The sequence below is a fragment of the Castanea sativa genome, chromosome 5 (genome assembly GCF_040712315.1).
Source record: "Castanea sativa cultivar Marrone di Chiusa Pesio chromosome 5, ASM4071231v1".
Lineage (NCBI taxonomy): Eukaryota > Viridiplantae > Streptophyta > Magnoliopsida > Fagales > Fagaceae > Castanea > Castanea sativa.
Genome location: NC_134017.1, coordinates 9850267 through 9867970, shown reverse-complemented (window position 1 = coordinate 9867970; position 17704 = coordinate 9850267). Strand labels below are relative to the sequence as shown.

The 17704-nt window shown below is 33.6% G+C and overlaps 1 pseudogene; it reads right to left on the bottom strand.

The window, feature by feature from the left end:
• Window positions 1–17704, bottom strand: part of LOC142634704 (uncharacterized) — a 36862-nt pseudogene that overhangs the window by 4614 nt on the left and 14544 nt on the right.

Genomic DNA, 17704 nt, shown 5'->3' with positions numbered 1-17704 from the left:
CAATCTCATCATGGGAAGAAAAATAGGAAATCGAATGTTGTGCTGGCATGTCCCTCCATTATTGGGTTACAAATATCATAACTAAAAAAAAACCCCAAAATAATATAATGATATATTTGTAGAGATAGAGAGTTGGAAAATACTTCTAGAAATAGTTCAATTTTTTAAGAGAAAACTATCTTCAATAAGTTTTAGAGAATAAATTATGGATTATATATTCTCATGCATCGCATGGGTCTGCGACTAGTAATATTTATTACCAAAACTCATGGTAATTATTCATCCTACATGTCCATTATGATTATCTATAGAGAAACTAATGAGAACATCACATTATTCCATCATAGTGGTTGTTACCATACTTTTTTAAAACCCATGATAAATATTATTCTCAAGAAAAATATTGAAGGTCATTATTCAAAAAGCCCCAAAGAAAATATTATTTACAAAGTAATCCATAGCAAAAATTATGAGAAACTATACAAGTTGTTATTTAAAGCCCATGGAAATTAATACCCAAAATCTATCACAAATATTTATTAAAGCTCATGGATTCATTTTATTTCTAATAACAATTAAAGCCCATGAGGAGTAAAAAACCCATAGCAAAGCACGTCTTTAATGCCCATTTTGTAGGACCAAGAATCTCATGGAGTAAGGAACAAGCCCAAGCAAAGAAAGGGCCATGTAGCCCAACTAAAAGTGCTGAAATGGAGCAAAGTTCCAGCCCAAAAAAGTCCCTAGTAAGAGGCTTGAGAGAGGACAACCAGCCCTTGTTCATCCCTAACCAAAGAAACAACTAGAGGCCACTACAAGAGAACCAAGCCTTTGAGGATGAACTAGGGGCTGTCCCATCAATTTTCTACCACCTTCTACCTGACGTGAACAAAGCCCAAGGGTTGTCATATTAGCTGAAGTCTAAAGGATGATGGGACTCCATCATCTTCCTCAAGACTGCACCTCCAGCAAAAGGGGAGCTGAAACCAAATTATCCAAACTTCAACAAATTGACGCTATAAGTGTTAAAAACGTTCAAGACGTGATTCATGTGCCAAGCCCATGAATCCTAAAAGGGAAAAATTGAGAACATGTGGTTTGGAGGGCATAAAGGGATCTCCAACGGAACCCTCTGAAGTGGACTTAAACTTTGACACCTGACTTGGGGTGTTGAATCCTACTTTCTAGGGTCCAAATCTCAATTGCAGCACTAGGATTCTTCCTTAATACTTGTCTTAATCCCATTGGCTGAACACAATCTCAGCAAGCTTAGCATTTAATACAAGATTACCCAAATACTACCCATGTGTGACATTGCCCAAAGAAGCAAAACAGCCCCAAAAGCAAATCTCTCATTTTTAGGCCAAATCCAAGTTACTACTTCAGCTGTCCTGCTCCCCTAAATCAGGCCTACGTTTTTTTTGGATTCTTGTTAATTAATGCTTCTCTAAACTCCATTATAAAAACATAAGCACTCAGCCCACAAACACAACAGCTACCCTCTCTGAAATTCTGGGTTTGTTTGCTATCTTACTCATGGTTTAGCCTCCCTCAAGCTCACCACTCGTCATCCTTAACCCACACTCATCTAATCTCAGATGTTCACTTCCCTTTTTCACACAAGCACAGCCCATAAATGTCTCTCAACTAGTCATAAATAGACCACTCACAAAAATCCTTGATCTTGATGTTAATCCCATCTCACTCACTCACTCACTCAAAATAGCCCTCATTCAGCTCATTCATGCCTTATAATTATACATCAAAATCTTAGTTTAATACTTGTTGCACTGAGCTGGGGATCTTTCTCTCACTTCATTCCATCCTATTTTTCCTCTTTTATTTGTAACTATGGAGTCTTTAATCCTTGTTTATTATTATTATAATGAAGGATATAATGTATTTGTAACAATTGAATTTTTCTCTAACATTGATGTAATGATGGCGAAAAGTACTACAAATTCCCCTAACCGAGACACACAAGGATCTCCAGGACTAAATACCTTCATAAATTTATTTAATCGTTAACTTCTGGACTTTTAAGAGTAATTTCACCTTTACTGCTGGAGGATTGATTTGAACTATGACGCTATAAAAATGACTAATAATATAACAAACTAACTATAATAACATGTTTATTGTGCTTTATTGTTGTCTTCTTGTTAGGGTGTAGCCTCCATCTCTTGCTTGGGCGGACTTACACAACATCGAAAGCCTTTGGGCTTTATTTCACGGGCCCATTGTCGAGTTTTGGCTTGGCTACCCCATATTCTATTTGGGAAGATCAAAATTTTCCCCTCAACAGACTCTAAATCCAAAGTTTCAAAATTGGAACAAATAGAGCCTGACTAATAGACACGTACTCTAATGCATTTTGCATACATATTTCATGGTAGATGGTACTCACCCATCAATCCATCATAAAAAATAAATTCATTCACAATAAAAATTGTGCATTATAAGCTATAGAAGAATGCCCCCCTTTGTACAAAATTGAAAAACAGATCCAAACATGAAATTAAGTATATAAGAAGTTTCTGAAATACGAATGTAATTAATACTACATATTTGACATAGATGATAGAACATAATGCATAGGAGGAAGTACTTACCGCAAACAAATAGAAAATTGTTTAACATCTACCTAGGAAGGGCAGCAATATTTGATTCAAGCTCTAAAGAGGTTGTTATGAACTGATTGTTTGAAATTGTCTTATTGCCCCCAGTCACCATTATTTGGCTTCTACCATAAGCCATCTCCAGAGCCAAACATTCCTTTAACTTTGCACATACTTCACACATAGCCGACCTTTGGATTGTCACTGGTGCTATGCATGACATGGCTATCTCCACAGCTTTCCAGGCAGAATTGATGTCAAATTAATTGTCCATGAAACCTTGGATCAATAATGTTTCGATTATCTCCACTTTCAATTATAGGATGAACCCAGTCAATTATGTGTGTGTTTTCTTCAGGTCCTCTTATTATTGCTGGGTGGCCAATGATTAGCTCAAATAGAACAATTTCGTAGCTATAAATATCAGTTTTCTTGCTAAAGTATCCAGATTTTCGAAATCTGTATGTAGAACACAAGTCATTAATATTTTTTAACAATCCCAAAACTATGTAGATATGTTTTTCATTCTCTTAGATCTAGTCAACTAGCTACATTATATAGTTGAATGATTAATATTGTTGAATTTTAGGTTACGTATGTAATAGTTGTTGGAAAGCAAACCTTTAAACAACCCCGTTTAGGCCAAGAGCCTTGTATTTTAATTGGAACTTCATGGTATTTTTAATGAAGATGTCCAATGTTCAGATAGAACAATTCCGTAGCTATAGATATCAGTTTTCTTGCTAAAGCTTCCAGATTTTCGAAATCTGTATGTAAAACACAAGTTATTAACATTTTTTAACAATCCCAAAACTATGTAGATATGTTTTTCATTCTCTTAGATCTAGTCAACTAGCTACATTATATAGTTGAATGATTAATATTGTTGAATTTTACGTTACGTATGTAATAGTTGTTGGCAAACAAACCTACATTATATGCTAAAATGCTAAACTTACCATTTAAGTTTCTTAAAAATTCATTTCAATTTGCTAACTTTACTTTCGTTTATTTCTATTCTCCATCTAAGTTTCAAATTTATTCAATTAAGCAATTTCCACAAACTTTTGTTAAAATTTTAATTAAAAAAATATGGAAAATATTTTGAATCATTAATTGAAGTTTTTTAATTTAAAAAATTTGAAGAAAAATTTAAAAATTTGTAAAATTAACCATAACATATAACAAAAGTTGATGGAAAAAGCTTAATTGAATAAACTTGAAAGTTACAAGATTGAAATGAACAAAAGTAAAGTTAGAGGATTGTAATGAATTTTGGTGAAATATAGAGTGTGAATTTTGCATTTTAGCCTATATTAAAAAAATAAAAATAAAAAACAACTCCAACTAGTGAAGTGAGTTGTGAGTTGGAATTCTAATAGACTAATTTCTTGTAAAAATGCCATTAATATCATGAACATTACCGGTTCAATTAAGACTTAAGGATACTTGATATATTTCTACTACAGCAAAAGAAATCTATTATATCAAGAGTTAATTCAACAAAATTAGACACAATATCACATATACAAGTAAAAAGTCCTTGCAACATAAAAATTGTAAATTATTGCAATAACTAATAATTATCGGTTGCAATTGAAACTTTAAATTTTACTGCATTAGGAAAATTTATTGCAATAACCTAAAAAGAAAAAAAAATCATTGCAATACCAATTATTTTACAATCTATTTTAATGACAACCATGAAGCGAGATAACTTGATATTAATTATTTTACAACCTATTTTAATGAAAAATATGAAACAAATATTTATTACAACTAATATATCGTTGCAATAACTTAACTCAAAGTATTTTTGTCTATCATTTACAATCTATTGCAATAAGATTCATAAGTAAGAGCCTATTACTACAATATATTAGAAATAGTAAATTATTTATTGTAATAACATATATATCATTCTATTAAAATTGTTATTAAAATATATAATTTATTGCAACAATTTTTTTTGTTATCCAAACCTGTTATCTTAATTTTTATCGCAACACTTCACATCAACTTTTGTAATGATTTTGATGTCAATGTAATGATTTTTTTTTTTTTTTTGTAATAAACATATTTTTCTTGTAATGTTCCTTTTATGAAAAATGGGGATATTTAAGTAGTGGAAAATTTAAACATTCATGGTAAGCTATGTAATACTATTTGAATTTATGTACACAAAACTATCATATATTCCACCTGTAGTTAAAAAAAGTATAAGGAATTCATTAAGTCTTGACACTTACTCAGGATCAAAATATCCAAGTGTACCAGCAAGACAACTTGACATATGAGAGTCATTTTCAGCTGTAAAAGCCCTAGACAACCCAAAATTAGCAATCTTTGCTTGCATCTTTTCATTTAATAAAATGTTGGAAGTCTTTAAATCTGTGTGTATTATTGTTAGCTTGCAACCATTATGTAGGTACTCCAACCCCGAAGTCCAACAGTAAGCCATTATTAATTTATTAATGCAAACAAAGAGAGAGAGAGAGAGAGAGAGAGAGAGAGAGAGAGAGAGATAATGATTTGATTGATCTTTTCCAAACCATGTGCTGCATCCACTGGACCACCGCAATATGAAGCCTTTGATTCCAAGTCAAGACATTCGTATTAGTAACTACAACAAATTGAATGGATTAATCAGTTTCAATTGGTATTTTTTTGGGGGGGGGGGGGGGTGTTGGAGATAGCTTGGTTTTGCAATTAGACTATAAAATAAATAGGCTAAAATATTGACACGTAAATATATATATATATATATATATATATATATATATATATATATATAACATAATTGAAAGAGTTATATAATAAAGTAAAATGCTAAACATAGTTTATTTTATTATATTACTTTTATAAACTGTATAGCAATTAATGTATTTGGTGTCTAAAACATAATAAATAAATGTTTAACTTACTTTTTATTGTAATTGACTATATCAATTTGTAAAAAATTTGTAGTAAAATGTGTAGTATAATGATTAGCATCACTCTAAGATGTATAGTAGAAAAAAAAATTCTAAATTTCATGACAAATACAAATTTTATAAGTATAGTATATTATCAAAAACAAAATATTATAATATTGTGGGATGCCAGAAAGCTTGATCCCATTAGGCTTGGGTCGAGAAACAGTAAGGCCCAACTACCGGTTCATTCAACTCAAGCAGGTCCTGTTGATTTTGCTACTAATATAGTTCTGAGAAAAAGAAAATTAATTCTATTTTGGTCCCGTTGTCAATCCACTAATAGAAAATTTCTACGTAGTAGACGGATTGCATAGGTGGCATCTACGAAGTGCATAGGTAGCATGTTAGATGCTGATGTGGCTAATAAAATAATAACAATAAATTTTATTTGATTTTTAAAAAATGCCATATCAGCTCCACATAAGTTTCTAATTAAAAAAAAAATTATCAGTTTTAATCAAATAAAAAAGAGAAAAACAAAATTAAAAATATAAAAACACATCAATTGAAATCTGTGTTCATCTTGATCATGAACACATAAGAACAACAACCCAGAATATTCAAACACAAGAACAAAAGAATAGAAACCCATAATATTCTGAAATTTGTACTCAAATTCTTCCACAAAAATCAATTATACGTTCAACCAAAATTATTATCCTAATACAATATTTCTCATAACATAGATTTCCAACCAAATACACAAAATTTCAATCAAACAAATTCTTTCATTAATTTCCTAGCAACCAGCAAAACCTTATCATCAAATCCACAAAAATCATAAGCTAAAAACTTCTAAATCAACATTAGACACACCAAGAGACAACAAAATCTAAACGAACCTAGATCAAAGTGAGTGAGAGCAGATTCAAAACCATCTCTTTCCCTAATACCCATCAAAATTCTCAAGATCGCAGAATAGAGGAGATGTAGAGATGTGGCTTCGCCTTGGGGACCGATCTGGGCTTCACAACACCCACAAATCCATTATCTGAGGCTTCGCCATGACGATTGAGGACCGATTTGGGCTTCACACCTGAGTCTTCCCCGTGGGGACCATCACAACAACATAGCTAGCACAACCACCGATCTAGGCTTCACAACACCCACAAATCCATAACCCACCACCCTGAACCGATCCTTCGCAACCACCACCACTACCGATCTGGGGTTTCATAACAGCACAACACACCCACAAATCCAAACCGACCCACCATCCCAAACCAATCCTTCGCAACCACCACCACCACCACTGGTCTGGGGTTTCACAACAGCACAACACACCCACAAATCCACAACCCATGAATCCAAATTGACCCACCACCCTAAACCGATCCTTCGCCTCCACTGATCCATAAAACTCCATGGTCGGGCTTGAAAACTTGATTTAGGCTAAGCCCCATTTCAAAGCATTCAATCGGTTGGGAGAGTTTATTAAAAAAAAAAAAAATTGGCTGGAAGAGAAAGATCAAAGAGAGGGAGAACGAGAATTGGCAGAGAGAGAAGAATTAAAATAACTATTTTTAATTTAATAATTTTTTTATTAGAATGTAGGTTTATTTTTAATTTTTCTTACGTGGCTTTTTTATTTATTAATATGCTTATGTGGAATTTTTTAAATGGCCAATAAGTTTTTTAAAAAGTTATTGTAATAACACGTCAACTTAATGTTAGCCACTTATACACTTCATTTGTCACGTAGGACTTTTCTATTAGTGGGTTGATGGTAAAAATCAAAATAAAATTGATTTTTTTTTTTATAAGGATTACATTAATAGCAAAATCAATTTAAAGAACAAAACGAGAATCGGTCCTAACGTTTGTCTTTGTACTTATGTGTTGTAAGGTGGATCACTCTTTCTTGGTTTATTTGCCTGTCAAGTTTGTTTGGACGTTTGTCACATGGAGTGATGGACCTGGTACCCCACTCTAGTCTCTAAATATCTTTTTTTTCTTTTTCTTTTTTTCTCTTTTTGGGGCAATGTTTTTAATGGGAGGGGAAGATTTCATATGCAAACATTATCTCTAGAAATATGAAATATGTCAATTGACGTACAAAACTCTTTAACTTTTGCTTAAATGGTTTTTTTTTTTTTTTTTGGTAGTTTTCTGTTGGTTCTTGGTTCACTAATAAGTGAAACATTTTTTCTAGTTACTTAATGCTCTCAAATTAAGCTCTCCTTTATTCACTTATCTCTTTGTTAAGTATATTTTAATCATAAATGAAATAGGTATTGGATTAATCATATTTTACATGGAAAAAGAAATATTTGCAAAATTTGTATAAAAATAATAATCAACAACTTTATATCACAAAATGCAAAAGGAATAGATTAAAAATATATATAAGAAATCAATTGAGTGAGTATTATTTAAGCGATATTTAAATATAAGAAAAATGCTCCAACAAATTTATGTTAATTTGTATATTTATGTTTATGTTAACTAAAAAAAAGTATATTTATGTTATACAATTAACATAAATACATTTTATATTTATTTTAAATTTGTATCACAATTAAAATTTTATTTAATCTTTTAATTAATTTCTTTTTTACTTATATTAACTAACATTTTGAGGAACAATTTTTTTTAACTTTGTCTTTTAACTTTACTTCTGACCCCAAACTAAATTCTTGGCTAGTATTCGCATATATATATATATATATATATATATATATATATATATATATATATATATATATATAGGAGAAATACTCCTTTCACTCACATCATTCTCATAGTCGGTCTCATTAATTTAATTTATAGAAAAAAAAAATATAAATTCTAAATGTGATATGTAAAAAAAAAAAAAAAAAAGTATTGTTGTTTTGACATTGAATTGTAAATGTTGCATTATATTGGCCATTTGAGATCAAATATGTTCTTGTGATTTAAAAATCACTCTTGTTGACCAAGTCTTTCTTTTTTCTTTTTTTTTACCCCTCTTAACATGGCATTGTTTCTGATGGGATTGACGAACTCTCATGCCCAGACGACCTCAGTTAGAAAGATCATCCACTCTACCTCGGCATGGACGAACACATGCAAATCATTAATAAGAGGGGTTAATGCCTCGATCAATTACGGATTAGCTTTCCTATTGTTGGAAGTTTATCAACACCCGCATTAATGAGTCCTGGGACGTTACAAAAAAGGCACTAAAGCCACAATTAAAGCCCTAACAGCTAGAAACAGTGGACACTCACTCGACACTGAGAAAAGATGAACAAGAAAATCAATTTGAAAATGTACTTAAATATGGAGGATCAAAATGAAACTTTTTAAACATACTTAATGGTCCGTTTGGATTGAGAGGGAATGAGGGAGAGTAAAGTAAAGTAGAGTAGAATTGATTTAAAATTAGGCTACTTTTAGCCAACTGTAGTTTACTTCCCTCCAATCCTCCTCGCTTTCTTTCAATCTAAACGGACTCTTAGTTTGGCAAGAAAGAAATGTTAGTGTGCATTTGTTGACAAATTTTTTTAATTTATTTATTCACGTATGACTTTTCAAAAAGGACTATAAAAAGTAAAACTACTCTTATTGCGTCCACCTACAGTACAGCTTATTGACAGTAACGGGCCTTATTAGTTATTATGGCCTTATCTCTATACTGACCTAGATCAACGAGTAATGGTTCGCCTATGAAATAGACCCACAACCGCCTAGCTTCCAAGTAGGCCCAATTGACGTGCAACAATGAGCCTATGCAATTTAATTTGGCCCACTGATAGTGCAGGTGTAGGTGGCAGTCTGCCAATGTCCAATGCTATAAAATCCAAATGTGGGGTTCATAGGACCAATTTGCAAGTTACAACAATGAGACTAAACTAAAGATAATTAAAAAGTTGCAACTAATGAGATTGAGGAGATGGTAGCTTATGCTTCCCGTCCTATAAAGCGTGCCTCTCTTTAGAACAAATGCATAAGATAATTATTGGAGATGGAGACCTAGACAATAGCATGCAAATCAAGTCTACATGCATCAACCAACAAAGCTAGCAACAGCCAACATGTAAAATTTTCATGTTCAATGTAAAATTTTTATATTATTTTTTTGGTTCAACATGTAAAGCTTTCCACACTTTTTAAAATTTTTTCGATTTAATTGAAATTTATGATACTTTAAGGAACAAAATAGAAATTTTCCCAAAAAAAAAATTTGGACATTATTGACTAGATCAAACCATATTTCCAATAAATTTGAAGAACATGAGCCAAGAAATGCACTGCATGATCCAAATCATTACTGTATGTAAGCTAGTTTTTGTTCCCATTGTTGGGTCGTTATCAAACAAGTTGTAGCCTGGAGTTCCATTTTTGGTCTTAAGTGTTAGTTTTTAGAACAAGTGATTGCCCCTCTGTGACCCTTACTGCCTAACCTTCGATTTGTCAAATTCATGTATAGCATTACAATTGTATTTCAAAAATTTTAGTGTGAGTGGTGTTATAATGTACTCCTTCTATAGTTTTTGAAGGACAATGCATATATTTGTATTGTGAATGAGTTTGACTCTCATTATTATCATTATCATTATTAATGTGGAAACATAAGCATTTGCTAAGAAATAAGAAGTAGTGAGTACAATCAACTATGCAATGTGCATGGAAAATGTGCTAGGATTACAATTGCTTTGTTAGAATTATGGTTAAATAAATAAATTTTTATCATTTCTTAATAGCTTAAGTTTTGAGGACATTTAGTAATTTAACATAATATCATTTAACCATAATTTTTGTAGTCTATATTTTTAGATTGGCAATCATGAACAAATGTAAGCGTGTAACATTTTATAACTTAGTTTGTCTAGTTGATTAGTGTTGAATTAATCCTTGGAATAAGACAAATCAAGTTTAGAATAGATGAATACTCAAGATTGCAAAAAAGAGACAGCCGGTTTGCGGGTCATGTCCAATTTTGCCACCCCTAAACAAAAGTACAAGCGTACAACTCCACCAAAGGCCGCACAACTCTTATTAGCTAAGACTCCACCCAAAAAAAAAAAAAAAAAAAAAAAACAGATCCTATTACTTAAAACGACCCCACCCCCCCCAAAAACAAAAAACTTCAAGGCCCAACGGACAACCAAAACTCAACTAAACACCCTCCAGTTGCTATTTTAAAACCCATTACTCATGGGTTTGTAAACACAAATAATAATATTTTATTCCCTTTTTCTCTCTCACTTTTTCTCTGACTCTCTATGCTTCTCCCCAGAGCTCTCAATCTCCAAAACTCTCCTCTCTCAACTCTCTGCACTTCTCCCTCAAACTTGGATGGATCGATGATGGTTGCTCGGTCGGTGATGGGTTGCTTAGTCGTTCAGTCGCTGGATCGGTGATGGACGATTGTTGGATTGAAGTTTGGTGGTGGGTTTTGGTGGCTGAGATTGGAGTTTGGTGGTCAGTTTCGTTCACAACAATCTTCCTTTCATGGACAACGGTGGCTGGCTGGGTTTTGTTTTTTAAATCTAATCTAGGTGGTGGTGGTTTGCTCCGATGGTTTGTGTGGGTAGTGAATGGGTTTATTGTTTTGGATTTATGGTGGGTAGATGATGGTTTTGTGGCGGATTCCAGTGGGTTTGTGGTTGTGGTTTGGGGGCAGTGGGTTTGTGATTTCAGTCGGTGGGTTGGGATTTGGGTGGGGGTGGTTGATTGGATAAAATTTTGAAAATTGGGTGGTGGTGGTGGTGGCTAAGCTTTGGTGCTGGGTTGCTACTAGGTGGCTAAGCTTATATGTGCCGGTTGCTAGAGAGATAGAGATACAGAAAGAGAGGAAAGAGAGAAATGGGAGAGGAGGGATTTTTTTTTTTCAAAATAACATCATTTTTCAAACATATTAATTAGTTATCATCATTTCCAAACTATTTAGGAAACTAGCATCTCGAGTTTGTTAGACTTGATTTTGGAATGCTAAATTGAGTACACTGAACTCGATTTCAACATCATGTGATTTCAACATCGTGCTCCAGCTAATGTGGAAATTTGTCCAGGTAGGCATGAAAATCGAGCCTTACAAAGTCGATTCTTTTAAATTGAAATCGAGTTTGTAAGACTCGATTTCGATACCCAGCAATTCTTACCCGCTCTAGTGGAGGAGAAGAACACGTTGGAGTCTAGAGAAGATCTTGCTAGAGGAGAAGCAACCCATGCGGCGATTCTAACTAAACCCAGGCGGCGAAAGCTTCAGGCGATGGCGGCAAAGGCTTCACGCGAGGGAAATTAGATCTGACTTAATGTGATTATGGTTTCTCGCCGCCACTCCAGTGATGCCGTTGTCGCTCCAGTAGAGGAAAAAACACGTTGGAGTTCTAGAGAATATCTTGCTAAAGGAGAAGATCCGATCAATCAGGTATTTGTTTTGGGTTTTGTATTTGCTTTTGTTCATGGGTTTTTGGGGCTTGGAAGAACAAGAAAGTTCTTCTCCAGTTCTTGAAGGAAAACGAAGCAAAACTAAACAAAACTCGAGTCTGTTTGACTCGATTTTGGTGCCTACTAGAGCAAGTGTCCACCTCAGCTGAAAATCGAGTAAGTTATACTCAATTTATAACTCCAAAATCGAGTCATTTGGTCTCGAGTTATTAGATACTCAAATAGTTTCAAAACTGTGTTAACTAACAAAATAGTTTGGCTTTTAGTGTTATTTTAAAAAAAAAAATCCAAAGAGGAGAGAGAAATAGTAGTTTTTGTTAGGTTCTAAGACTTTAGGAACTAATGTATTAGAACTTCGATGTGTATTATGTTGGCAAACCATGATCAAAATAGAGTATAGGTTTAGGATTGCTCAAAATGTGATTTAATGTAAAATTGGAATTAAGTGATTGCAGGATTTATTGGACAAAATCTGCAAGGCTCGATCGATCAAAATTCGTGCAGATTTAATTTTCTGCAAAAATTCCAATACAACCCAAGCCCATATGACGTGTAGGGTTAAGTGTTTTGCTCCAAGTATAAAAGGAAAAATCCTAACTACATTTTAGAGGTCTTTGGAGAGTTGTGTGTTGAATCTTCTGTGAGATCTAGAGATGTTTACTTTCATACACACACATAGAGTTGTTAAGATCAAGATTCGCGTCAAGAACTTGATGATTTCTTCAGTTGCTGCATAAAGAACTTTAAAGAAGATCTGAAACTTTTGAGTGGAGTCTTAAAGTCACAAGTTGGAGAATTTGTGGTTGCTGCAGATCAAGGAAAGAAGTAACTTGTAGACTCGGAGCTGTCATGTGGTCGTGGTAATAAAGTTTTCTACATGAGGTAGCAAGAGGATGTCAATGGTCTAAGTCTTATTGTAAAAACTTCAATTCTTTCATAGTGGATCTGTCTTTACCTTGAGGATAGCTAGGTTAAATTCTCCTCAGGTTTTTTACCGATTAGGTTTTCCTGAGTCATCACATCGTGGTATTCTTTATATTTTCGCATTATTTGCATGATATGATAATTTTTGTGTTAACCTAGAATTAAATAATATTATGAATTATATCATATTAAAAATAATTATATATTCTCACGCATTGCGTGGTTCTGCAACTAGTTTGACAAAATTTTCGACCCCACAAAAAACGCATTTGTAGATTTTTAATAACTATGTTTATATATATATATATATATATGTATATGGGAAAACCTTATATAAAATTCCTTAAATGTTTCACCTTAGATTCCCTAATTGAACAAATAAATTTTTTTGGATTGTTTAATTTTTTTAAAGGACAATTTCAACCTTATGATTCTTTGGGTACAAACACATAAGGAACTAGGAAGTCCTAAAAAAAATTGGATGTTGTATCTTAGAATTTTCAATTGAATTCAATCACATCACATTGTTATAACAATGATTCATCAAAAGAATTTCTGTTTTTTATATAAACTAGATTTTTTTTTTTTTTTTTTTTTTTTGGGGGGGATAGAATATAAACGGGAAGTTAAACGGCAGAGAGGACGACTTGCCCATAAGTTAAGAAGGAAACAACAGCGGAAGAGCAGCAAAATTAAGGAGAGTTTATTCAAGAATTCGCTTTCTACTTAGGGAACAAGACCTTGGCGTTTTATTATTTCATTAAACTCTTCCTCATTATGCTGGTAAAGAAGACTGAGCCCACACATTTGCACCGTGAAGCCTAGGCAATCGATAACAAAAGAAGCCTCAATCCAGCCACATTGATTCAGCGATTCTTTAAATGACTCGCGTGGTATCCTCTATAATAACTTTCTATCACCTTGCTTAATCATCTTGAGCTTTTCTTTATTTAGGGAAGCGACATGGAGAGATTCAAGACTGGCTTTTAAATGACAAAGAAAGTTGTAAGAAGCTTCTGAGTCTTCAATGTCAAGCAAAGCAGCTCCAATGGCATCGACTTCGCAGTACACACCAGTAGCCAGTCCCGTCCAAGCAGTATCATTATACAAATGTGGAGGTAGAGGGATTGTCACTTGGGGCCCATAACTCCGATGGCTAAACCACTCCAGAATTTCACGTAGGGTCTTTGAAAATTATAAACAATGCGTTTAATTAAGTCCTGCGAAATAAAAATATTGTCTTATGAGTGAGGGTGAGATAAATTAAAGAGAGGGAGACATAATATTATTTTTAGGCAAAGAAAATGCTTATGGTTTATTAATTACCGTTATGTTCCTTTGGCAGGGTTGATTGTACTGATGCTGGCCATTTTCATCGAGTGGATTCTCAGCACTACTATTATCAGACATTAAAAGTAGCTGGCTGGTGAGCACACCATTTTCAGAAGCCAAGTGGCAGCGATATATAATCCGCTCAAACTCCTCCTCATCATGCACGTGGAAGAAACGAAGCCCACACTTTTGCACAATCGAACCTGGCCAATCGCTCATAATTGAAGCCTTCAGGCAACTGCATTGATTCAACCAATCTGGAAACCAGCAACGTGGAATATAGGAAAGCCAAAGAAATCCGCCTTCTATCTCTAAAAACATGAATTCTTCTATATTGGTCGAATGGATATGAAGTTCTTGCTCTAGACCGACAACATCAGTTTCAAAAAGACTAATGAGGTTGTGAGAAAGTGTTGAATTGGGATTTTGAAAGATATTAGTTTGATCCTCGTGCACTGAAAAATAAGCACAGAGGACAAGTCCCATCCAGTCATTTTTGGGTATATTAATTGTCACAGAGGGCTCATCACTATGGTTGAACCAATCTAAAATTTCTCTTGGAGGGCAACATGAATTACATATAGAGCATCCATCAAAGTCCTGCAAATAAATAGAAATATGGTGTGACTGAGAGACACAAGTAGAGTAGATGCTATATTTCATTCAAGTAAAGCATATACTCAAAATTTCTTACCAGTAGGTCACTTTTGAGGATTCGAGTCTTTGTTTTAACAATTTCCAGCGCAAAACTAAGTCTTTTCACTGGAGCAGCGATTACTACACGCCTATTGGAGTGAACATTTCTTCCACGCCCTACTTCGTTATCAGGATTGCGCCCAGTTCTTTTGTCTTGAGCAGCTAAAAATTGAGAGTGACAATCCTTAAAGTCTGACAACAAGCAATTGCAGTGTTTTAGTTTTCGCTCAAACTGCTCCTGATCATGCTGGTACAAAAGACGAAACCCACATTTCTTTACAATCACACTTGGCCACTTACTTACAAATGAAGCCTCAATGTGGCTCAGTTGTCACCATGAATCCTCAGATGCCTCACCCGGTATATATGTTATCCAAATAAATCCACCTAGATTATATAACCACGTGAGTTCCATTCTAGAGGTGCAACAAATTTGGACTTTTATACAATCACCTGTGCTCGTTACGAATTGAAAATATAGGAAGTGAGAGATTGATAGATCTGAACAAAAATTCTTAAAAGTGGCACCTGGATCCCCTTGGATTGAGAAAAAGGCATAAAGAATAAGTCCCATCCAATTACCATCTTGGTACAAATTTGGGGGCAGGACAATTGTCAGAGAGTTCCCGAGACTTTGATGGCTGAACCATTCTTCAAGAATTTTACTTGGAGGGAAACAACAATCGTAAGAAGTGAACGGATTAAAGTCCTGCAAAAATGAAATACAATGTCCAATTAGAGAGAGACAGAGCTAATTTTATTTCTTTATGACTGGAAATAGTATTTTGTAATGTTTTCTTTGTCAGCCTGTTTTGTATAAACTAATTTAACTAGATGTAATATTTGGTTGTTCCTCAAAAAAGAAAAAGAAAAAGAAAAAAAAGATGTAATATTTGGTCTGTGCAATTAGGAATAGATTTAAGTATTTGTTTTAAGGTCATATCTACGGCCAAGATGTTAGCGAGTTTGAATTAATTTGTTACTTTAACTTTTTACTCATTTGTTTATACAACTTTTTAGAACCTGACTTCTTCAAATACGACTTTACTTTTGCCAACTTTCAACCGCGAATAAGCAAATAATCTTTCAGCAAAAATCTAATCCGAATGCATAGACTAGTGTGTAGAGAATGTTAACTCTAAAACAACTGTGGTAAGAAGAATACAAGAGAAGCAGAAACATAGGGAGTTGTAGAGTGGCAGAAAACAAATCTGCCGTCCCCTGTTCTGTGCGCTCTGCATCAATGAAAAAAAAGTCAGCTTGTTTATAATCACATACCAAGTTTGATCTTTGAGCTCGTACTCTGTTATTAGGCTGAACCCACAACTTAGCATTAAAAAACCAACACTTTTATATATATATATATATATATATATATATATATATATATAAAACCAAGACTTAGGATAATGTTATTTGCACAAATGCTGTAGAATTCTTACCAACGGGCCAGTAACGTAGCCACAACGCTTGTCACCCTGGGTGCTTCTACTAGTCCCCACCTGAGAATTGGGTGACCTTTGAGGGTGTAAGATCTCGTAAGAGCTGTCACTGCCACTCATTTCATCATCATGATAAGGAAGCATATTTTTATAGACATCCTCCTCACAGAAAGGGCCCCGGATTCCATGCATAAAGTTAACGTTAGAGATTACGCATTGTACAACAGTACGAATGAAGTATTCCATATTTTGCTGGTATACAAGATTGACGCCACACTTTAAGACCGACAAATCTGGACTATCACTTAGAAACGAGAATCGAACCCAACTGCATTCGCTCCAATGATGTGAAAGCATCCCACGTGGTATGAATGAGACCCAAATGAATGCACGTTGACATAACGAAATTAATATGTTGCTTTCATTGATGGTATAGTCAAGCAAAGGGCTGATATGGCCAAAATTGGTCTTTAAATGACACATGAAGCGATGAGGTAATCCTGAGTTCAGATTCCTAAGAACGGCAGTTGGATGCTTGTGAAATTTGAAAGCAGTACATAGTGCAAATCCCATCCAATCAGGATCATTATACAAATATGGAGATGGATGGATTTTCACTGAGGGTCCATTTCTTTGAGGGTGGAACCACTGTGGGATTTCAGGTTGAGGAAAACAGTGATTGAAAATACCGCGGATGTTGTAGTGGTCCTGAAAAAAAAAAAAAAAAGATATATTTATATATTGGAAATGTAAATCGAGAGTAAATTTGGGGATAATAAGCGTCAATTGAAAATTTCTTCGCACAGGACAGGTGCTCTATCTATTAATGTTTTTTTTAATATATAATGGACAAAGTATTTAGATTACCATGGTTTGTAAAGTTTAGTGTTAATGACTTTAGATATACATGTATAAATCAAATAACACTTACGCTCTGTTTGTTTTAGCATCAACATTTTTTGAAAAATGATTCATTTTTTAAAGAGCATTTTTTAGAAAATTATATCATTTTTTAGTGTTTGGTAACGACCTTGAAAATGAGCTTGAGAATATTTTCTGGTGTTTGGTATGCAAATTTTTATTTATATTTTTTATATTTCTTGTGTAATTTAAAACATGTATATTATGTAAACCAACTAATGTAATCAATATAAATAATAATAAAAAAACCAAGAATGAATTTGGTTTTCATACTGAAATTTTGACAATAGATACAATCAAAATTAGTTATCAAATTTTTATGATCTCTACCACTCATTTTGCTCATATATATGGACAGAAATGGCCACACACACACACACGTATATATATATATAGATATATATTACTCAAAATTATGTATTCA